The sequence below is a fragment of the Haemorhous mexicanus genome, chromosome 21 (assembly GCF_027477595.1).
Source record: "Haemorhous mexicanus isolate bHaeMex1 chromosome 21, bHaeMex1.pri, whole genome shotgun sequence".
Taxonomy (NCBI): Eukaryota; Metazoa; Chordata; class Aves; order Passeriformes; family Fringillidae; genus Haemorhous; species Haemorhous mexicanus.
This window is the reverse complement of record NC_082361.1, coordinates 3,378,580-3,401,597: the sequence shown is the minus strand read 5'-3', so window position 1 is coordinate 3,401,597 and position 23,018 is coordinate 3,378,580. Positions and strand designations below refer to the sequence as shown.

The 23,018-nt window shown below is 51.3% G+C and overlaps 1 long non-coding RNA gene across 1 annotated transcript; it reads right to left on the bottom strand.

The window, feature by feature from the left end:
- Positions 1-460: 460 nt before the first annotated feature.
- LOC132337008 (uncharacterized) lies at positions 461-1,968 on the bottom strand. The gene is made up of 2 exons (XR_009489048.1): positions 1,513-1,968; positions 461-1,157 (listed from the first exon to the last, which is right to left on the bottom strand). It is a non-coding gene; the product is annotated as an uncharacterized LOC132337008 (long non-coding RNA).
- Positions 1,969-23,018: the final 21,050 nt, after the last annotated feature.

Below are 23,018 nucleotides of genomic sequence, written 5' to 3'. Positions count from 1 at the left end.
GGTCTCCTCTCTCACTGGCAGGGTCTGTCCAGGAGAAAACAAGGAGGTGGGAAGGAACATCCTGATGAGTCTGCCTGGGGGAAGCCCCTGTCCTGGGAGGACAGACAGCCCCTGGAACCCTGGCCAAAAGCCCTGGGGAGATCACAACATCCATTGATGAAATGTCCTGCCCCTCAGCAGGTCAGGGATGAGGCATCCACTGGAGGGTGTCCCGAGCTTCCACCCATTAAGGAAGCCCTGGCCCGAGGTTGTGGTTGTCCTCCCGTTATCCTCTGTTTTCCTCCCTCTGCTTTGGCCCGAGGCCATCCCTGCATTTCCCTCCCTGCTCCTGCAGAGCCCAGTCCCACAGCGGATGCCATGTCACTTGAAAAGCTACTTAGTGCTCTTTATTATCTGGTCATTATTTTTCCACTGAAGCCTGAGATAAGCAAAGCATAAATCAAACCAGAACAGGAGCCACTTGGAGCAGGTAAAGCATGGAAAAGATTTTAATCAGTGATTCTGGGCAAGAAAAGCAAAAAGAGGGAGAGGAAGGGAGGAAAGGGGGAGGAAGAAGGGGGGGAGAGAAACAAAGAAAGGGAAAGAAACACCACTTGTTGTTTGTGGGATGAAGACAAATGTTTCCAAAGCCACATTTTCCACATGACGCCCAGTAAAAGCTCTTGGTTTGATTATTAATCCCAGGGCAGCCTCCATCCATCACTCCATCCCTCCCGAGCTGTTTGATGTGCCACCCTCCGCCCTCCCCTCCCACAGCCCCCGCACTGGGCAGCTGCGACAGGGGACAGAGCAAAGCCCGGGAACTTCTTCCAATAGAGAAAATCCCATCGAATAAATAGAGGAGGAAATAAATAAGGGAGCATCGGGGAAGCTGCTGCCGTGCCGGTTGGATCCCTCTGCCTCTCGAGACTTCTGGAGAGCTGCTGACACTGGGAGCGTCTTCTGAAATGGATGGACTTTGCCTCTTGCCTCATACATCTGTTTAATGACCTCTCCTCGCAGGCACTTGACACGTGATTTATGGGATATAAATTCTACCTCTTCGCTCGGGTGTCGCAATCCCCGCGTTCCGCAAGGTGAGAGCGCCTCGCCCCGCGGGGATGCCGGGCTGGCTCCCTCAGCTTCCTGCTCCATGAACTTTCTTCCTCCGGACCTTCCTTTAAAACCAAAAATAATAATAATTAAAAAAAACCCAACAACCTCCAAAAAAACCCAACCCCTAACAGACCTTAAAAAAAAAAAAAAAAAGTGTTTTTTCCTCTCTGAAAGAAAACTGCTGCTGACACAGCATTCAAGGCTGGCGGCGCTTTTCAGAAAAAGCAAACAGCAGCATCCCAGCCGATTTCCTGCAAATAATAATAATAAATACAGATATAAATAAATAAGTCCTTAATTCTTTTACTGGCATCTGTAGCCTCTAATTCATAAATTCATCAGGACTTTCCCAGGATGTCAGTTTTGGCAAATGAGCCCTGAGTTGCTTCATGCTAATGGAGCGGTGGGCTGCCTGACCTCAGGAAATAGAGAGGCCAAACATGAAAAAACAGAGCCGGGTTCAAGGCTGGGGCTGTGAACCCCAGATTTGAGGGTGAGGTCGGCGAAGGGTCAGGGAAGCATTGTGTGCAGCGCGAGGGAGAAACGCTGGTTTCTATTTAAAGCCTTTCATGCGGCTGCCAGAGCGCTCTCGGCATTGTGTGCGGGAGCAGCCCGGCAATTGAGAAATGCGCCTTGGAGATGCTGACTGCAGGAATGGGGAAAGATTGGAAACAGCCACGCTCACGTGTTGCGAGCCAAAGCCTCCCCTACCTTGGGAAGAAAGGGAGGGCGAGATCCGCCTGGCTCTTTTCAGCGGCTAACGCAGATGGATTTGCTTTGGCATTTAAGGGTGATGGATGTGCCAGGTACTATTCATTAGGAATGATTTGTTGGGGCCAGCCTAGCTCGCCTGCCCATTAGGACGCATTTACTTCGCAGGTTAGTAATGATGGGTGCGCTTAATAGTTCCTAAGTATCGGAGGGCACTAAAAAGCCCTGGAAGAGAAGGCTATCGATATTTACAGCTTCAATTTGTTGGGGGAGGAAACCAGTGCGTGTGCCTGGAAGGGGTGTCTGCCCCAGCCCCGGCTCCTAGAGGTGGGTGTTGGTACGGAGAAGGCTGGAGCAAGGGGGAATAGCTCTGAATCCAGTTGTGCTTTGCCCACAATGTTTCGAGTGATGTGGCAGTGGCAGATTTTTTGGCTCCTTCTGAGGGAAACTGAGGCCCAAACCCAAATTTGAGTGCACAGACCCAGTGGCAGCCCCAGGTGGGCAGGAGCCCTGTTGGGTTTGCCCCTCCAGCAGCACCATGGGCCACGATCAGAGGAGCAGGAGGTCACCGACTGAGGGATGATTATGGCTATTACATCCCAATTCCCTTCCCTTTCCCTCCCCCCAGCTTGGAGCAGGCTCAGCTCGGAGTGAGATCCTGCTAACAGCCCTCAGCCATTTAGTAAAGCCCCGATTTTTCATTAAAACAGCACATATGGCTATCAAGCATCACAAGGTCACGGGGCTGCATTGTCTCAGCTTAATATGATGCCATTAAGGCTGGACCATCACATCTCAGATACAGCAGGTTCAGCAGCACAAGATCAAGCATTGGGCAAGCCTGCAATTTCCTCCTGTCCTCCTGCTATGATCTTATCAAAGCCTGACTGATCTCCATGTACCAAATCGTGCTGGAGAGCATTAAATATCGACAGAGGCTCAGTTTGCAGCAGCCCGTGGGGAGGGTGGGTCACACCCCACTCCCTTTGTGTCACACCATCCCTCTCCTGGCTCAAGCAGCCAGGCTGAGAAATCTCTGAGTTCATATTTTATCTTTACCATTGGTGCTGGGTTTTATTTTGAAGCCTGATGTTTAATCAAGCCCACACGGGTCTGAGTCTAATTTTGCTGCTTTCATGGCCTGAGACCCTTGGCATGGTGGCCAGTCCTGCTCTCTGCAACCTTCAGCAGCCCTTTTATTTGTCTCTCAAATAACCAGACAAGAATAATTCATTTCTTCCAGCTTTTATCTTCTTGTCTGAGCTACAAGTGCCTGCATGAAGTCCTTTTATTTCACCCTGCAGAGCTCCTGGCCCAGCAGGGCCCTGCTCTCCGTACTCAACGAGATGCAGGAAGGCTGGAGAACAATCATGGAGCAGAAGCAGAGCTAGGAAAAGGCAACATTGGCAACTGTCTGGTGGCTTTACTGAGCCATGCAAAGAGGTGGCACTCACTGAGTGCCTGGCACTGGCAGCAGGTGTGTACGTGTGCCCAGCTGGGAGGTTTTGTGCTGAGATGAAAGCGTGTAAATAAAGGCAGGATTGTGTCAGCAGCAGCCTTGCCAAGGAGGAAACATCTCACAAGATCTCCACCAGAAGGGTTTGCAGAGCAAACACAAGTGTTGTTTCATCTCAGAGGATGCCAAGCTCTGCTGCAGCCCCCCTGAGAGGGGGGAAGGACCCCGTGACAGGGACATGGTGGCTTTTTTGGTGAGCACACGTGGCCGTGCTGGGTCAGTGAGGGCGGACAGGGACCAGAGGGTGGTAGTGGGAAGGGGCTTCCTTGCAAAACAGGCTCACCAACTCCCCAAAAATGGACAGAAATGCAAAACCCAAGCTCTTCTGCCACCATTTGAGCCAGAAGAGCTTAAAAGTTAATGAGCTAATTGAGCAATGGAGGCCATCTCCCCATAGCTATGTGTCAGCTCCTATTAAATCTGCTCCAGAACAATCACTGAGAACACACAGACCCTCTCTGGAGGTATTGATCATTTATTTTCCAGGCCCTGTGGTGCCCCTTCCCTTGGGCAGGCAGGGATGGAGGCTGAGGGTGGCTTCCCCCACAGGCAGCCCGTCAGCTGCAATTGTTTTCTAGTGAAAATAGATGTTCACTATTGATCCCTCTCCCTCCGTGGAGTCCGGGGGCCTTCTCCTTAGTTACTCTAATAAAACACAACTAATTAAATTTGTGCCTTGCTTTTTCAATATTGCATTATCCTAATTACTAATTAAGGGGGACCACGTGTAAGGGGTAAGGCATTATTCCCTGCAAAAGATCCCCCTAATGGCCTAAATGACATCTCGGGGAAGGAGGAAATCTTTCAGCAAAAGCAAAGACTGAAGCTTGGGAAAGGATCCCTGGGGGCAACTTAACGGGAGGCTCTTTAACCCTTCAGCTGCTGCCCTGGAATTTGCTGAATCACGGGAAAACAGCAGTGCAAAGCTGTCCTGCATGTGGCAGGCAGGGAAAAGGGAAAATTGGGGTGGAAGTGAAAGGAATGGGGGGATGTCTGCATGGAAAACACGTCAGGGGAGAGTGGAGGGAGAGGCTTTTCAGGAGGAGCGTGTTGCCCACTCCCACACAGCCTGGGTGGACACTCTGGCCAGTCTGGGGACATACCAGAGCTGGGCCTTGGCAGGGAGGAACGAGGCTTTTCAAGCCTGTACTCGACATCCTGCTCTTGCCAGGGCTGTGCCAGAAGGGCTTTGTTCTGTTCCCAGTGGCAATTAAACACACAGAATCACGGAGGGCCAGCAGTTCCCCAGCTGGGGCACTGCTGGCAGCGGGGAAATCTCACTGCTCTGCAATTCAGGGGCTCCCAGGGGCTCCAGGTAATGCAGCACTGGGACCTGTGCTGAGCAAGGGACACCAGAATAAAGCCAGGCTTAAACCAGACTGCTGGCAGAGCAGGCTAAGCTGGTCTATGCACAAAGATCTTTGAATAAATCCCAAACTTCCTTTAACACTCCCCAGGGACTGAAGCCTGTGCTGGGCTCGCTGACCCCCTCCCAGCTGGAGTTCACCAATATTTTAATTTCATTTTCCACGTGAGTCGTGGCTGCTCTGGCTCTGTAAGTCCCTGGTTCATTTCTCACGTGGCTCTTTTTAGAAACATATTTCCCCCCCTTTAAATACATGGCTTGCAAGTGTGAGCTGAGATTTATGCTGAAAGGAATTGGGGAAGACTAGCAAATTTGTGGGAGGAAAAAGGAATATTTTGGACATTGTAGAGAATTCCACAGTGCTGGGACTCAGGGAAAGCAGCACGGCCACAGATTTTGGCATTTACTGGAGCTTCCCAGGGCAGGAATGACACTTCACCTTTGGGATGAAGTTTTCAGGTCTCCACTTAGGAGGAGCCACCAGCACTTGTCATCTGGGGAAACTGAAGCATCAAAACAGGGACTGTCACAGGTTGAGCATCTTCCAAATCCTCATTTCCCTTTCCATGGTGGTTTGTGTGTTGCTTTATGGAGCACTGCTACAGACAGAAATTGGCCAAGGAATCATTAATGGAAATTTCAGAAGACTCCAAACAATATCAGTGTCTACGATTTGGCATCCTGTTGGTTTCCATTCTGCCCACAAGTGAAACTGAGCATGGCTCTATTTTGGCTTATTTTATCTCTCCCTTCCTCAGAGTGATTGAAATCTTAATAATCAAGGATAATATCCACGCCAAAGTTTTAAGCAATAAACATATAAACAGAATGAAGAGAAGCAGAATGCTCACGTCTCTCAACAGTGCAAATGGTTCCGTTTTATTTTGCTGTAGCAGATGTTAAGTTTCCAATAATAAAATAAAATAAAAAATCTAAGGGAGACATTTAGCAAAGTATAGCTTTACACTGCAGAGTTATCACTCCAATTTCAACTGGGACCATAAAGTTTTATGAGCTATTAAATTGCCCTAAACCTCCTTGAACACACCAGCTCTAATGCTGGAGATTAACCATTTAGAAAAAGGAGGTTACCTTGGCTGGGATCGGGCCATTTTCCTGCACTCTGATTCAGTCAATAACACTTTGCTGTGGCAGAGCCATTTGCTGCCTGTGTGGTTGGTAATTAGCCCTCGTGCCCTGCAGGTAATGCAGCTGCAGGAGCTGCCATCCCTCCCACAGCAGCAGGAGCATCCACAGGACTGGGATGGGTGCTCAGGAGAGCAGAAGGAGCAGCTCAGCTCCTTGGCTGGCTGATGTTTTGCTTCTCCCCATCCTTTCACCCATTCAACAGGGATGCTCAGGGTTTCTTCTCCCTTCATTGCACAGAATTCCAGACTGGATTGGGTGGGAGAGGGTTTAAAGTTCATCCAGTCCCACTCCTGGGACACCTTTCACTATCTCAGGGTGGCTCCAAGCCCTGTCCAACCTGTCCTTGGACACTCCCAGGGATCCAGGGGCAGCCACACTTTCTCTGGGCACCCTGTCAGGGCCTCAGCACCCTTAAAGGGAAGAATTCCTTCCCAATATCCATCTAACCCTGCCCTCCTTATCAAAATCTCTCTCCAGGTTTCTTGTAAGCCCCCTCTAGGTACAGGAAGGTGCTTCACAAAGCCTTCTCCTCTCCAAGCTGAACAATCTCCAGCTTCCTTTTTGTTTGGGTGACAAATCCCTCTGCACATGGCCTTTGCCTGTGTTTTGTCACCTTGCAGAAGAGATCTTTGTTTCTGGCTTGAGCGCCCTGGATGCTGAAGCTTCCTGAAGTGAAGCTCCCTGACCCAGGAAAAGGTGGAGTGTCAGTTCCAGTGGCACTTGCAGAGCTCTCTCCAGAGAGGGGACTTAAAAACACTCCAGGCACATCCACAGAGTGTCACAGCACCTTCCAGAAGCCCAGGTGATTTCTAGATAGGCACAGGTGATTTCTAGATATTGATTTCTAGATAGGCACAAACCCAGGAGCAGAGATGGCCTGGATCCGTGGGATGATCCTCAGCCTGTCCAAGGGGACCTGTGGGGCTTTGCCACCTGCAATCTGCCAAATCACCCCCCTTCACCCCCTCTGGGCACCAAACCTCTGGCCAGGTCATCATTTTGCCTGTAAGGTAGTCCAGCTGCCTGGCCACATCTGGAAACATCTGTCCTGAGAGCCCTGGGGCTGTCTCACACTGATGACTTGCAGGGATCTGGCGTTTCTCCTAAAATTTCTGCTCTAGCTCCTCTTCTGCCATAAGCTCTGGAAAGCCTCTCCTGCCTGGCTGGCCTGGAGCCCTGCTGAGGGCTGGGGGTGCAGGGGAGGGCCCTGACATGAAATCAGAGAATCCCAAAAATCACAGAATGCTTCGGGTTGGAAGGAACCTTAAAGATCATCGAGTTCCAACGCATTTCCACCTTTCCCTGGCGTTCCCCTGAACTTTTTGGGACCTTGTGGGAAGCCACCTGCAGGAGAGGTGGGAGCTGCTCCCCAGGAATGAACAGGGACCACAGAGGCCAGGGAAGAGAGAGGCTGGACCATCATGGCTCGGGGTTAATGTGCACAGAGCCAGGGGACGGAGAGGCGCTGGGAGAGGGCGGCTCCTTCCCGGGAGGAGTTTGGAAAGAAAGGGTAACCCCTGCTCTATTTTTGAAAGAAATGTCTCAGAGGCCTTCTCCTGCATCCTGCAAAGGCCACTGCCAGGGATCTGCAGCAGCACGGGGGGGCTTGGCAGCCCGCAGGGGTGGGAAATGCCTCCTCCCAAAGGCCTGATTCCCATTTCCCCTGAGATAAGACCTGCCAGGACTGGTTTATCCCCCTAAATTTTTGGAAGGCGTTTCCTATTTGGAACCTTTATGGATGGTTTCCCCTGGCTGAGGGCTGAGCAGTCACCTCCCCAGGCCAGGCAGGGTGGCTTCCCCACACCCACACTGTCCTTAAGAACCTCAGGGAGATGCTTCAAAGCCTCTGGTACCTGTGAGAGGAACAAGCCAGACCCCATCATCAGCCTCCTACATCACAGCACAGCCCACATTCCAGGTGGGGCTCCTCTGGAGAGCCTTTGCTTTCTTCCCAACCATCTGCTGTGGTTAAAATCCTACCTGGGACTTAAATTCATGTACAAGTTGGTGCAACAACCCAGCCTGTTCTGGGGAGCAGGAGGAGGTCTTCCAACTTTGATCCTTCCTGGCACTTTGAGGACATGGTTCACCAGGTCTGTGCACTGCAGCCCTTTTCTTCTCCATTAAAAAGATGCATTTTGCTGTCTGAGGTGCCTCAGACATCAGCAGAAACTGCATTAAGAACAGCAGAGCTTTCCCTTTGAGTTCTCTTTAACTGCATTAGAGTGCCATGAAGTTAAACATTACATAGGCACATCAATAGGGTTGGACTCGATAATCTTAAAGGTCTGTTCCAACCTAAATGATTCTGTGATTCAATCCAGCAGGCCCCAGGCTTCAGAGAGGCTCTGACTAAGCCAATCTTCAGCGGTGCAGATGTGTCCCATGTCCTGTGTGACAGAAAAACAAGGTTTAACTGATGTAAGCTTGGAGAATAATAGGGCAGTCCATCTAAAATTAGCTGGAGGTTGAAACTTTTCAAGCCATTCCTTCTTCTGCAACTGGGGAAGAAATCCCTCAGCTGTAGCACCCTGCTTTGCTGTGGATATTTCAGTTGAGCAACTTCTGAGGCTGAGTCAGAGAGATTTCCTAACACCTCTTCCCTGCCTGCACTCCCCAGATAGCAAACAGCAGCTCTGGGAGACACAAAACCACTGTTCTCACTCATCCCAGCTGGGGCTGGCCAGCCTGGAGCCACGTGGAGATCCAGTGGTTCCCTTCCCAAGGGCTGAGAGTTTCTCTCTGCCATTTTATCACTGGGATGAGGGGCACCCTAAAAATTCTGCATATCTTAATAGTGCTTGAGTTCTCTGTTTTCTTCTTCCCAAGCCCCCTCAGTTGGGTTGAAGCAGCCCTGGTAGAGCAGCCTCATTTTTTAGTGGCTCCTACAAGAGGAAGCAAGTCCCAGCTGGGGCAGGGAATGGTCTCATGTGGCAGCCACAATGTCCCAGCTTGGTCTGCTGGGTGTCCCCACACATGTATTGTCCTCACTCTTGGTCAGAGGGAGCAGCAGACCCAACACCCCACCAGGTGCTTTGTTATGAAACCTTCATAATTAAATTAATGAGAGGAAATGCAAGGTCCTGTCCAAACCAGAGGCTGGGCAGCATTTCCAGCCCCTTCATCTGCCTCCTGCAGCTCCTCTGCTCTCCTCCTGCTGTATGTGGATGGAGAATGCAAATAGCATGGTGAGAGATGTGACCTTTTGGCTGAATGTCACCAAGTCCTGCAGCACTGGGAGTGTTTGCACTCAGCCGTTAGCTTTAGCCTCTCCAGTTATTTATACAGATCCCTAAAACTCCATGGGATGACTCAAGGATGGCTTTGAGCTTGGTTGTGCTGGTGGTTGGATGGGCTGCAGCCCTTAAATGTTGTGTTTCTAACAGCAGTGTTGGCCTCTCAATTTAGCAACCCCTAGCATGGACCTGGAGCTGCCACTGCCCCGAAAATGTCATTGCTGAAGGGTTGGGAGAACCAGCCACAGGCTGGAATGGAGCCCTCCAAGCTCCTGGTGTGATGTTTGGTGTTGGAAACCTAAAATCTGAGGGATTGAGATTGAAATTCTTGAGGGATGTTTTATTGAATTGTGGGATTATAGAGTCACAGAATGGTTTAGGTTGGGAGGGACCTTAAAGTTTATCCAGTTCCACCTTCCACCATGCCAGGGTGCTCCAAGCTGGCCTTGGACACTCCCAGGGATGGAGCAGCCACAGCTTCTCTGGGCACCCTGTGCCAGGCCCTCCCCACCCTCACAGGGAGCAATTCCTTCCCAATATCCCATCTAACCCTACTTTCTTTCAATTCAAAGGCATTATTTTCCAGTTTAAAGCCATTAATTGCTGAATCAACTTCCAAGGCAGCCCCCAGCATCCTTCTGAGTGTGTGAGGAACTGGGAATGACCACACCACGTGCTGCCAGTGCTCCTCCAGAGTGACAAACATTAGAAACCAAGCCCAAAATGCAGCTGCAGAAAACCCTGTCCACGTTGCAGGAATCTCAGTGCTCCCTCAACCCTCACCTCCCTGGGAGGGGGTCTCCAGGCTGAGTTGGTCACAAACTTTTCTCCTGTATGGATTTCATGCTGTTTGAGGAAAAAACTGCTGTCTGGAGCTCCCTCCTGCCTGGCTGCTGGGCTGCCTTGCTCCAATACCAACGTGTGGCTTTTGTGCTCCTCTGCTCTGGCTGGAGCTGGGCTGAGTCTCATCCCAGCCGACAGGCTGACATTGGCTGCCTCCAGACCATGTCCAAATCCATCTCTGCTGCTCTGGAAGCAGCTGAGCCACGAGCACAGAGACTCCTGGCCCCGGGAGGGGGTCTGGGCTGAGCTTTGGAAGGGCAGGGATGGAGCAAGGAGGGGTCTGAGTGGGGTTCCAGCAGCTCAGCCATCCCGGGTGTCTCTGTCCATCCTGTCAGGCTCCATCCTGCCACCGTCGCTTTGACATCCAAACCCTTTCCTCCTCCTTTTCATCCCTTATTTTACATGCCACAGCCATCCTGTCGCCTGCCTCTCAGCGATGTTGCTCAGAAAAATTAGGGCAACTGCTGCACTGGGTTTTTATTAGTATTGCCAAACTCTTTCAGCATTTTTAGAAAGGGCTTGAAAAGGAGCCAAGTCGTTTCTCCTTCTTCTGTTTCTTTTCCTCCACCTCCTCCCTCACCACCACCCCCCTCCCCTTCTCTGTCTGCGGATGCTTTGGGATGAATTAATTCAGACGTGCGGTTTTGAATGTTTTTGGCTCCTGGTTATCGAGCCATTCAGCAGTTCTGGGAGCCTCCCCCATCGGCTGTTATTGAACCAGACAGAGAGGGGCGGAGGAGATGGCAGCGCCCTGATTTGTTGGCTTGTTAGTTCTGCTCCTGCGAGCCGTCCATCGGCTCAGGTTTCCCCATCCCGGCTGACACGGACAGGCGGCAGCCAGAACGCTCCTCCCGGAGCCAAACCCCGCTCGGCATCGCTGCCGGTGCTGCCTCGGAGCAGCCTGCTCTAGAGGAAGGTGTCCCATGCTGGGAAGGTTGGGATGAGATGGTCTTTATGGTCCCATCCAACCCAAAGCATTCTGCGATCTCAGTGGAAACAAAAATGAGATGTTTGTCCCTGTTTTGCCTTCGCCTGCCCCACTCCCCTGTCCCCAAGCCAGGCTGGCCCCCCAGCTCTGCTCTGGCACCACTGCCAAGTGTCCCAGAAGGGTATTTTTATCCCCAAGGGGAGGCAGAGCTAACTCAGCAATGAGCATGTGGGGAACACCTTCTGTCTGATCCTTGGGCTGGATTTGATTTCTCCTCCTTGGACCAAACCCCAGGTCCAAGGGCAGCCCTGCTGCTCCCCCAGCCCCAGGGTGACCCCTGTGCCAGGGCAGGGCTTGGTGGGCACTGAGCCATGGGCACAGCCCAGCTCACCTCTGCTAAAGGATGGATGAGCTCTGGATTTCCTGGAGCCTCCCAGAATACAGAAAGAAGCAGAAATAACCACAAAATCCTCCTGAAAAGCACTTCCCACCCGTGGCACTCTGGGGGGTAGCACTGAGACTCTTTAATCATAGGGAGGAGGGTTAGAATTCATCCTTTACTCAGCTTTCTAGTAAAATTTTAAAAACCCACCTGAAAATCTCATTAGTCCCTGTCAAGGCTTTATTTGAGTATTCTTCTGCTCTGATTTCATACTGGGCTAATACCTAAGAAAAATATTATCTCTCTGCTTGGCTTCCTGCCACGCCAGCCGTGTTGGTGTTTCAGTGGTGGACAAACCCACTCCAGTTTATTTATGTAGCTGCCAAAGCCACCCCTCCAGCACTCCCCTTGCTCTGAACTCGAGGCCCAGGTACAGTAGGACCCACTGGAAATCCCACATGGCTTTAAAGCATCCCCATGTGCAAGGCATGGCCCTGCAGCAGGCAGAGCTCTCTTCCTGGAGCTCTGCTCAGACATCTGTGCTTCAGACAGCAGGGGGAAAAGTGCAAAACCCTGATTTATGCCATTCACAGGGTGGCATTGGGAATTGCTAGGAAGTCTTTGGGTGCAGAAATTCCTGTTTTATCAGCTTTACCCAGAAGGTAAAGCTTTACTCAGGTTGAAATGCCAGAGGTGCAAACAGAGGTGATGAGGGGCTGCAGTGGGTTTTGGAGGTTTTTTTTTTTGTGGAATCACAGAACACTTTGGATGGGAAGGGACCTCAAAGCTCATCTCATTTCCACTATCCCAGAGTGTTCCAAGCTGTATCCAACCTGTCCTTGGACACTTACAGGGATCCCAGGCAGCCACTGCTGCTCTGGGCAGTCTGTGCAGGGCTTCCCCACCCTCACAGGGAAAGTTCCTTCCCAATATCCCATCCATCCCTGCCCTCTGGCAGTTTGAAGCCATTTCCCCTTGTCCTGTCACTCCAGGCTCTTGTCCAGAGTCCCCCTTCAGCTCTCCTGGAGCCCCTTTAAGCACTGGAAGGTGCTCTAAAGTCTCCCCAGGGCCTTCCCTTCTGCAGACTGTTTCAGCAATTTAAGCTCAGAGAGGTTTTGAAGACCTAACTCCCACTGTTATAATTAAAAATCCTCCTGAGATTTGCCACCAGAGCCCTACTGGGAAGGGGCTGGTGCTGGGGCTGGGCTGGGAGCTGACCACATCAACAAACCCTGCAAGGAATTTTTTCCATTTATCTCTTTGGGAAAGGGTTAACACCTCTAAAAATAGAAACTTTTGGCCTCTGTCTGTATCAGCTGGACTTGAAGACCTTAGAGATCTTTTCCACCTTTCTGGATTGTATGATTCTGAAGCACACCCAGTGTGGGTGTGAGCTGTTGTCCCCATCAGTGTCCCCAAAGCACACAGGGAGTGTTCACCACTGTACCTGCAGCTGGAATCTCTCCAGGCCGTGGGTAAGAGATCAGCATTACTTTATTTTGGGCTTTTTTTTTGCCAAGGTTGGTACCTGGGCTGTCCACAGCCGAGCTGAGACTGGCAGTGCCACAGTTGTTCCTGGCAGAGCTCTGGCTGCTGTCCCAGCACAAGATGAGAAAGTTAACACCAGGTAACCGAGGCTGTGGATTTCCAGTGCAGCAGCTGCTCCCTGCCCGTGGCTTGAGCACACACTTACCACGTGGAGGATGCCAAGAGCTCCCTGATCCATCCTGTGGGGAAGGGAATGAGCTGCCAGCAGGGAGGAGCAGGGACACAGACAGTGCTGAGCCAGTCTCCCAACCCCACAGCACAGGGAGGCCTTGCACAGGGAATTATCGTGAAATGCTGCACAGAGAGCTCTGCTGGCAAATTCCCTCGGATGTCAGGGCTGCAGTAGCTGGGCTGGAGGATGCTTTAATGCACTCATCTCACACAGAGCACTTGATGCCTCTTCTCCATTTGAGAGGGGAAGAATAGAGAGGAATGTGGGAGGGCAGCAGAGTGGTGCTGCTGCATTGAGTGTCTGAGGTGGGCAAGCAGGCACTCTGCGAGCAGCCTTCCTCCAGCTGGGCTCCTCTTTTGCAATTCCAGTGTCTTGTTTGTCAGTAATTTATATTGACAGAGTCTTTCAAAACACTTTAGGCTTGTTTACAACATCGAGCAAGAACATTTTGTCTCATGTCCTTTCCATTCTTGAAGACGATCCTCTCGTCCGTCCATCGCCCCTCTCCCCTGTGCTGCTCCAGGAGCTGCTCCCTGGCTCTCTGCAAACCTGATGGGCTGGAAAAGAACCTGCATATCTACTTGATGGGATGCTCTTTCCTGTCTAATTGCTAACTAGGTTTTCCAATCAGGGGCAAAGCACTTTTCCCATTGCACAAATCCCCCTGTTCACTCTCGTGTGTTGTGTTTGCACACGGAGTTGGTTGTGAAGTGCTGGGAGCCAACATGACACAAACCTGCAATGAGAAATGGCACGTTTGGGACCTGCTCCAGCATCCAATGGCATCACCTGAGCTGGAAGTACAGGATACCTCCTGCCATGTTGGCTCTGTTGTTTTCTCTTCAATCACTGAGCCCGCAGGAGCAAGTCCATCCCTCTCCCCTCCACCCCTCCTGCTTTCTGCAGCTGTTTGCAATGGTGTGGCTCACCTGGATGCCATGGTTGTCCCTTTTTCCCTGCACATCATTCTAAGAGCATTGGGAAGACAATGCTTTTGGTGTCCACCCACCAGCAATGACCTTGGTGGTCATTGTTTAAAACCTTTTTAAGGTCTTCTTCAGCCTTGCAGGCAAAGATTTTTGAAACACTTGAGGGAAATGAATGAAAAGATTTGAACTCTCCAGGCAGACAAATCCCCTCTGCAAAAGCAGCTGCTCCTGGGGCTGGCAAGGCAAGAGCTGGCCAGGCCTGGCAGCCCTGCTCCTGCCAGCTTTAGTGCAGCCAGCTTGGGGGGAGAGCAGGGAACAGCACCATCCTGGGAGCAGAGAAACCATTGGACTGTCTGGCAATCCTCGTGCAGGGAGTGCTCAGCCTGCAGTGCCCTGCTCCCTCTGCCTGTGCCCTATTCCAGCCAGGATAAAGCCTGGACATGTTTGACTACCCAAGCCACAATAATCCCCTCTTTTTGCACTTACCTAAGGAGGCTGCAGTGCCCAATTATTTTAGAGTCTGCTGCTCAACGTGCTCTCAGCCTTGATTAAGACTTTTCATCTTCCAGGCAGAGATCAAAGTGAAACCTTGAGTTTTGCAGTGCTGCACCATGGGTTGGGGCTGGTCTTGCTGCTTCCTTGTGATTATGGAGCTGTCTGGATGGCAGAGCAGCAGGGAGGGAGTGCCATGTCCCACTGGGCAGAGGAGCAGGATTAAGGACATTTCATCAGCCTCCATCCTCCTTTTTTCTGTCCTTCCCACCTCCTTCCTTCCTATCCTGCTCTGAGAGGTTTCCTGGATGGATGAGCAGGTCCAGTAATCCTGTTAACATTGAGCAGCATTTCCAGGAGGGGATGCATTTATTGAGCCCAGGAATAAAGCACTGAACAGTACTTTGGCTTTCTAAGCCTGGCCTTTGGCATGGCTTTTAGCCACTTGGTGCATTCAGGAGCCTTATACCAAAATCAGTAAAGCAATGGAGGTCTTGGCAAGGTGAAGTTCTGGCCTTGGTCTGGTTTTCCCCATCCATGAAGGTCCCTGGAGCAATCACAGCAGCGTTCTCCCAAATATATCCCTTACAGAGATGGACTCACCTGGAGGGACAGCTAAGAACCATTTCCAAGGTTATTTATGGCCGTGTCCCATTAATTTCTCTGCAGGGCTAATCAACCATAACGCTGCTGGGAGACTCATTTAAATACAACAAGAGGGGGGAAAACGGGGTGTGAGGCTGGAGGAGGCTCCCCCACACACAGCATCTGGCTGATGAGAGAGCCTGTCAGGAGCTGCCTGCGTGCTGGATGCTCCCTGCCACGATAACTGCTCCGAGTGGATGGGCTCTCTGTCAACAACTCAATAATCCTCGTCTGCCTCTCTGCAGTGTCAGCCAACACTCCTGCAACGAAGGGCTGATAACGAGGGGGTGAGAGCGGGGAAAATGGGCTGTTTTGTCAGCACAACGCTCTTGTCATCAAAAAGGCTCTGCAAAAGCTTGCTGGCTCCTTCAGAGCTCGCCCGATGATTCACCAGCCCCGTTTGTCCCACGGCCTTTCTGCAGAGGCAGCAGCAGTGACAGGAGTTCCTGCAGGAAGCAGATGTGGATGAGCCTCCTCCAAACTCAAGGAATTTGCCTGGTTTTCATCCAGAAGCTTTTCTATCTCTTCCCCTGCTTTTTAAACTCTTGCTCTTGCGTGTGTACAACTTCAAATTCTTCCTTGTGAGCTCAGTCCAGGCAGGAATTCTGCTGCTGCAGTGAGGAGTCCTCAGCTGAGTGGAGAAGCCTCCTGTCTTGTCCTCAGAATTAGTGGGAGGACTAGCAGTGAGGATCCAGGATGTGGGACATGTCCCCCAGAGCAGCTCCCACCTGCCTTTGGATGGGCTGATGCAAACCTGGATACCCCTGGAGTGGAAGGGGTGGAGGAGGCTGCTGTCCTTCACAATGCCCAGTCCTTCACCCTGGGCTTGTCCCAGTCCCACCATGGACCAGGATGGTCCCATCAGCCAGCTCACGTGCCAGAGCTGGATGATGTGACCAAGCCCAAGCCCGGATCTGGGGCCTGGCAGGACACCAGCCCACCCTCATTGCACAACAGGAGCCATCCCAGGGGATCCTTCTGTGGAAGGAGAAGGCATTAATGCTTGGGGAGCAAATTCCTCTGGCTGCTTGAGGCCAGGACTCAGCACTCTGGAATTCCAGAGCGATAACACGGCACGAGAATGTTTAAAGAGGCTGCGGATGCAAACAGCAACCCCAGGCTGCAGCCCAAAACTCACAGCTTGGAGCTGCTGTCGCAACAGGGAGTGGAAGGACAGACTCCTGGGGCTCATCCCCTGGTCTGGAAGGAGCTGCTGCCCACTCCATGGTGCTCCCCGTGCTTTGCAGGAGCCCAGGATCTGGCCCACTGTGTGCAAAATTAACCCCTCGTTAGCGGTGCCTGCAGTCCCTCACCGCAGGGGGAAATGGAAGCAGATGCCAAATTGCCACCTGGAGCAAATTTTTTTATTTTTTACAATTGAATTACAATTGGCTGTAGACAGCAGGAGCTTTTCCTTCATATTAGCTCGGTATGGAAGCACTGGGAGTGCTGCTGTACTGGTCCCAAACCTTGGTCCAGCACAACCCCCTGCATGGAGCATCTCCTTCAAACTTCATCATCCTCCAGCTGCAGGAACCACTCTTGCCTTTCATGTCATCACAGAACATAAATAAATATAAAATAGAAACGTCCCTTGAAGTAAAATGCAATTTAAAGTTCTTATTTTAAATGTAGGAAAACACTCCAGATTTAACTTGGATTTTTTTTCCCACTCTTGCAGAGGAATTCAGAATATTTTCCCAACTCATATTTTAACATTTGGGGATCTCGAAGAATTTTCCCTGGAGTACATGAAAATGATCAAAGTGGCAACAACATGGCCTTCCAGGGAACTCCAGCCCTTCAGGCATGGTCTCATAATAAATAATAAAATTATTTGGGCTGGAAGGGACCTAAAAGATCATCTTATTCTAACCCCCATGGACCCCCTGATCATGAAACTTGCCCTGGGTCTCTTACAGCTTTGTTCAAGCAGTGATGCAGTTTGGATCAGAGCTAATTAGCTGAAAACCAGCTTGACTGTGTGTGTATATGATGCAATCCCATTTCTGACTGTAGAGAGATACATTCTGTCACTTTTTGCTGGGAAGTTTTTGAGGTGTTTAAGACAGAAAACATTTGTGGGCAGATTTTGAAATGTACGCCCACAAAACCCAAACTCTGTGAAACTTTCTATTTGTGGGGAACACACTGATGTTAATTCTTTTCTGCTTGTGTAAATTCTTGGGTTTATGGAGAACAGTCCTGGGATATTGATTTGAAACAGAATTTGTGTGTATATATATATATGACTCTACAGCTCCCATCTCATTGGGTAAATTCCCCATAAATCCATACCCACATTCTGCTAGAGCAGCATGGAAAACCAAAGTCACTTTTGCCTGGCTCAAAAAGAGAAGCCTTGAGAGCTGCCAACATCTGCTTTCATCTTGGAAGGGCTGAGGAGAGTGGGGAAAAGTCTGGGAGGATGAGGATGTGATGTGGGAGCAATCACAGCCATGGATGCCCGTGAAAAAACATGATCAGCTCTCAAAGTGATTCAAGTTTATCCTCAGTGAGACTGAGTCATCCTCCCAGGGCAATATCCATGGTCACCCCATGGATCAGGGCTGTCAGGCAGTGACAAGAAATGGCACCAGCAGGATTTTAGAAGCTCCTGCTCCATTTCCTAGGACAAATGGGTGAAGGATGGCAGCAATAAGAAGTGATCAATCCCAATTTCCTGATTTAATCTGGCCTCACCACGGGCACGCCCCAGCTCAGTGGCACAGCTGGGTTTCTCAGCTTGGTGGTTTCTTCACCAAGTCCATGCCCTGCTTTCTTCCCTTCTGTCTCCCCATCACAATGTCTTGCCTGGCTGATTTTGTGCTCAGCAGCAGCAGCACTGCTGGTTTAAATGCTGGCAGCTGGCAACATTTTCCCTTGGAGCCAAAACACAAAGTGTCTGCTCTCCCAAGCCAGCCTGGGAAGGTTGGCTTTGCTGGTCCAAGCACAAATATTTCTGGCAGGGCAAGCTCACTGCAAGTTTGGAGTTGATCTCACTGGTTTCCTCAGTGCTCAGGAAATGCAAAGGGATTTGCAGTGAGTTCTCCACAGCTTCATTTTTAAGGTGAGGATTGTTTAAGCAGAAGAGAACTGGAGGTCTCAAAAGCTCTGCAAAATCACGAGGAGCTTCTGATGTCACAGCAGCACCAGGAGCTGTTCCATCATTGACAGATTTGAGCCACTGATACAAAAGGGGTGGCACTGGTGGGCACTGTCCCTTTTTACATGGCTGCAACTCTTGTGGAAGTTTGGAGTCATTAATTCATTTCCCTTTAATGGAAAACATGATGTTTTGGGAAAGACAAGTTGGGCATAAAACCCTCCAAGTCTTTATCCAGGTGAAGTAACCTCATCTTCACGGCTCATTTTTGGAAAAGGTGTAGGGATTGAGGGATATCCTAGGAACTGAATGCTTCACTCAATTAGACTCCACTGGAAAACCTGATTTAACCCCACACCTCACTTCAGATGTGTCCTTTGGCCTCACAGGAGCCAACAGGACTTCTGGACATTGCTTAAACTTTAACTGATTGCTGCATATGTGACCAAATCAAAATCCAAACATTCAGCTGCAGTTTTTGGGCCAAACAGAGCCCAAGCCCTGCTTTCAACATCTGCCTTTGCTCCAGCACTGGGCAGTCTGTAGAATTCCAAGCACTTTGCAAAGACTTTAAGCATTGATGTGGACTTCTTGTGGGAGGGAAAAATGAGCTGCAAAAGGTTGCTTGGAATGGTCTTGGCAGAGGAGAAGATTCAGCAGGTTTCAGAGTGCAGCTGGTTCTTGGCATTGCTGGGGTCTTACGTGTGTCCAAATATCTCTTAGCCCTTTGTGACCTCTTAGGTCAATCCCTGCATTTTGGGTTGTAGGTCTGAACATTGAACTGGAGAGGCCACAAAACTCTTGGGAACCAGTGGTGGGTCTGATGCCATGAGCAAAAGCTGATCCCATTTCTGGGCTGGCAGGGGGTTATTAACAGCAAACAGTATCCCAATCCACTGCTTTAGTCCTGAGGTCATGCCAGTCTCAGGTACAGCAGGTGGGAAGGGGACTTGGGAATGTGTTTCACAGGTGTGGGTGGTTGAAGGACAAGAATTTGGGAACTGATGCTGAAACAGGCGGGTGTGTTCTGGAAATTGCTCTGGGTTCCCATGAAGAGATGCCACAATCTCCTCTTTGGAGCTGTTCCTGCAGGCTGGCACTGAGCTGAGCCAGCCTTGCATGTGGCTGTGCTTGTGTTCCTGCTCTGTGCAGGCAGGTGGAGGTGGAAATCTCTGGCACAGCAGGAGATGAAGGTGGCAGGGCTGAGAAAGGCCTCAACACAGACCCTGTGTGAGTGTGGGGGACACAACCTTGCACCAAACCGACCTGTAAAGGCACAGAAAACGGGAATAGAAACCATCCCGTGACTCAGGATGTGTCTGTGGGCTAAAGCTGCCAAGCTGCAGTGCCTGGGATCAGTCTCTGAGTCTGTCTTGCTGCATTTAGAGGAGAAAAAGCCTTTGACAGCAGCAGGTGGGAGATGTTTCTCCATTCAGCACCGTTTGTTGTGATGTTCCTGTATGGTCTCCCTGTGGGAGCTCTGTCTTGGTATTATGGCCATAAACATCATGTAGAATAACACTAATGAGGGCTTTCGTGGCATATCCATGGCTGTCCAAATCCGTGTGCCAGATCTCCTCATTTCCTCAAGGGTCCTCAGGCATTTTGTGTTTGTCTTCAGCCTCTGCTCTCTCTGCAGTCTCTGGACATTTCAGTTATAATTACAGTACTGCTTAAAAGGCCTTCTGGCCTCCTCAGTTATGAATAAACCTGACCCTCTGGGAAGACTAAGTCCAGAATTTCAGAAGAAGGTCTTGAGGACAAGAGCTTGGAAAAAAGAGTAAAACCTCTCTGTCCCATGGGAAATGCTGAGGCAGGGCAATCTCAAGCCAGGATGAAATTCACAGTCCTGGGAATTCTTTCCCTGAAGGGAAAATTCAACATTTCCTTTGCTTCAGTCTGATCAAAACGTCTTGTTTTGACGCGGCACAGCAGCCTGGGAGCACGACAGTCAGATCAATATGCTTCCAAGCCATCTAAGGGAGTGTGATCTTTTCCAGCTCCAAATTAAGCAGGACTTAGTCCTTCCCCACATCTTGTTTCCATTGGGAGCTGCCTGGCCCTGTAGGATTTTTGATCAGCAGCATCCCCAGGAGCCCTCCCGGAATGCTTCTCACCCCGTTACCTGTGTCCTCACAGGTCAGCCTGCCCTCACATCCAAATGACAGGGAGCTGGGCATTTTCTTACCCTCAGATCCCCTGCTAATTGCTCCTGGGAGGATTTTGGTCTTTGTGAAGCAAACCTGTTCTGCTTGCCCAGCCTTCCTCAGCCCCGTTATAAAGAGCCATTGTGGCACTGCCCGTCCCATGCCTCACACTCCTGGCTCCCATCAGCCTCAGAAGAGGCACCTCTTGCCCACTTAGCCAGGAGATAAGGGCTGATTTGCATGGAGTGGGAGGGAAGCATCACCTGTGCCCTTGCCAGGTTTTATGGTACCACTCCTGGCTGGGCAGGGAAGTTTCCAGAGCTCCATGGGATGGAGGAGGCTGCAGAGAGGGGAGCTCTGCTCTCCTCTGCTGCCTTGTGAGGGGGATCAGGGTGAGGTGCCAGAGCAGGGACTGTGCTTTCAGGGGTGAGGTCAGCCCCCCCCAAAGGATGGTAGATCCAGAGGAAAACATTCCTTCTCCCTGGGCCTGATAGATCCAGAGGAAAACATTCCTCCTCCCTGCCTTGCCTCACCTGGGCATGAAAAGCAAGGACCCCTCCCCTCCCTCCCTCCTAGCTCTGTTTGTGTTTTGGATTTTTGGACTCCCCCAGCCCCCCTTGGCTGTTTTCCCCACACTGTGATGCTGCAAGTGGGTTCACAAACATCCCCTCCAGCTGGGCAAGCCCCAGCAGCTCCAGACTCCTGATTTGTCTGGAATTTTTGGCTGTGAGGTGGGTATGGGCATCACAGAGCCAAAAAATGCAGTGGGGGCTGCTCCAGGTGGGTCCTTTCTTATCAGTCCTGGCTTCAGCAGGGATCAACACCTCAGTCTGAATACAGCAGGGAAAACCAAGCTGGTGTATGGCTGCAAAGAGCCTTTCTGCTCTCCAGAGTGGCTTTTGGTGCCTATACCTGCCTGGTGTGAGCCTCCCACCTGTTAAATTGACCAGTTACACCAGCTCCTCTGTCCCTTTGGGACTGGAGGGGACCAGATGTTGGATCCAGGTTTATTTTCTGTCTTCTGTGCCTTTCTCCTTCCACCAGAGGAGGAAGGTTGTGCGTGGCTGGGTACCAAAATCATGGAGAGCTCTGGCAGCCTGGCGGCTCGCAGTGTCACAGGGGACAAGATGGTCAGGGTGAATCTGTCACTGGGGACACAGGATTTGCATGCTAGGGGACAGCAGCTTTCATCCCTGGCATCTCAGCTGCCTCCTCCACTTCCTGCCATCAGCTGGGGGCACTGGGAGGGAAGGAAAACCAAGAAAGCTCAAGCCCAGGCGCTCACGCATCACTGGCCAAGTCACATCTGGCTGATGGGGACAGCGGGGGCCCAGCCTCTCCTGGGTGACACAAGGCCACTTCCAGCAGAGCTGGGCCAGCCCAGCTCTCTGCTCCAGTCATATGGAAGCTGCCAGACAGAAATGCATCCTTCCAGGGGGGAATCCAGCAGATGCTGAGCTCCTGAGGGATTGCTGCTCGCCTGGAGTGCTGCCGTGGCGCCGGGGGTTCTGAGGGTAAGTGACTCCAACCATCCAAGCAGAGCAATAACCCTGCAGAAAGGCAGAGCCTGCAGGGCTGCACTCCTGCCTCACTAGTGCAGAGCTCAGAGTGAAGAGGAGAGGAGGGATGGCAGGCAGGACCTCTCCCAGGACCCCAAATCCTGTTTGCAGATGGCTGCAATCCGTGTTGTGATCCCTGCGGGTAGCCTGGCCCAGCCCGGGCTGGGTGCTGAGCAAAGGAGCACATTCAAGGAAGAAATCAATTGAAATTGGGCACAAAAAGAGCCAGGGTGTCAGGCAGGAGGAGATGAAGAGCTTGTGGTGGGTGGGAAGCCTCGAAAGTCACACTGAGCAGTCAGGGCAGTGTGGGGGCTGATGCACAGCAAGCTGGTCTTGTTCATGGTGCCTCAGCCCTGCCTTGACCACAGCCACAGGTCCTGGCTTGAGGCCAGGGCTGGTTTGAGCCTGAACAGAGTTTCTGCTTGCAAAATACCCAGCAGAGACACCCAAGAGGGAGCTTGGAGCAGCCTTGCAGCCAGCCCTGAGCACTACTGCACTGGAGAGTTTCTCAGGGCACTGCCCGTGCCCAGGACATGAAATCCTTTCTCACCCTGGCTTTGTAATTGTGTCCTCTGTGGACATTTGTCCCCTTTGATTTTCTGGTTGCTTCAAGATCTCCACAGAGCCTGTGCCCTTTGCACACTGACAGCGTAGCACTGGACTTCACCCCCAGGATGCTGCTGCCAGCACCAGGGCAAACCTGGCCTTGTGCAAACAGCCAGAGGCACAGACCTTGCCGTGTCCCTTCCTGTGCTGGCACTGTCCAGGCTGTCCCTGGGCTGGTCACCCCCAGCCTGCCCAATGGTGGCATCGCCATGGCCAGGGAAGGGGTGTGGGAAGACATCACCAGGCTGTGGAAAATAATTGGATTGTGGCTAATGTGGAACAGTCCCTGGAATTGTTTCCTGATGTTGAGTTGCTCCTGGCTGGGTTCAGAGGGAGAGAAAGCTCCAAGGTTGGTGGGGGATCTGGAGCTCATCTCAAAAGGGCAACACTGAGTTCTTTTGATGAAGAAATTGAAGGTAGCTCTCATGCCCTCAGTCCTGGGGGAAGAGAGCCCCTGTGTTATTTTGCCATGGAGAGCTGGAGCAAACTTCTTCCAGTCCTGACTGGGTGGAAACAAAAATAAGTGGCAATGTGGGTCCTCCAAATAAACATTGCACATGTGCTGCCATAGCGGAGGGAGCATGTGTC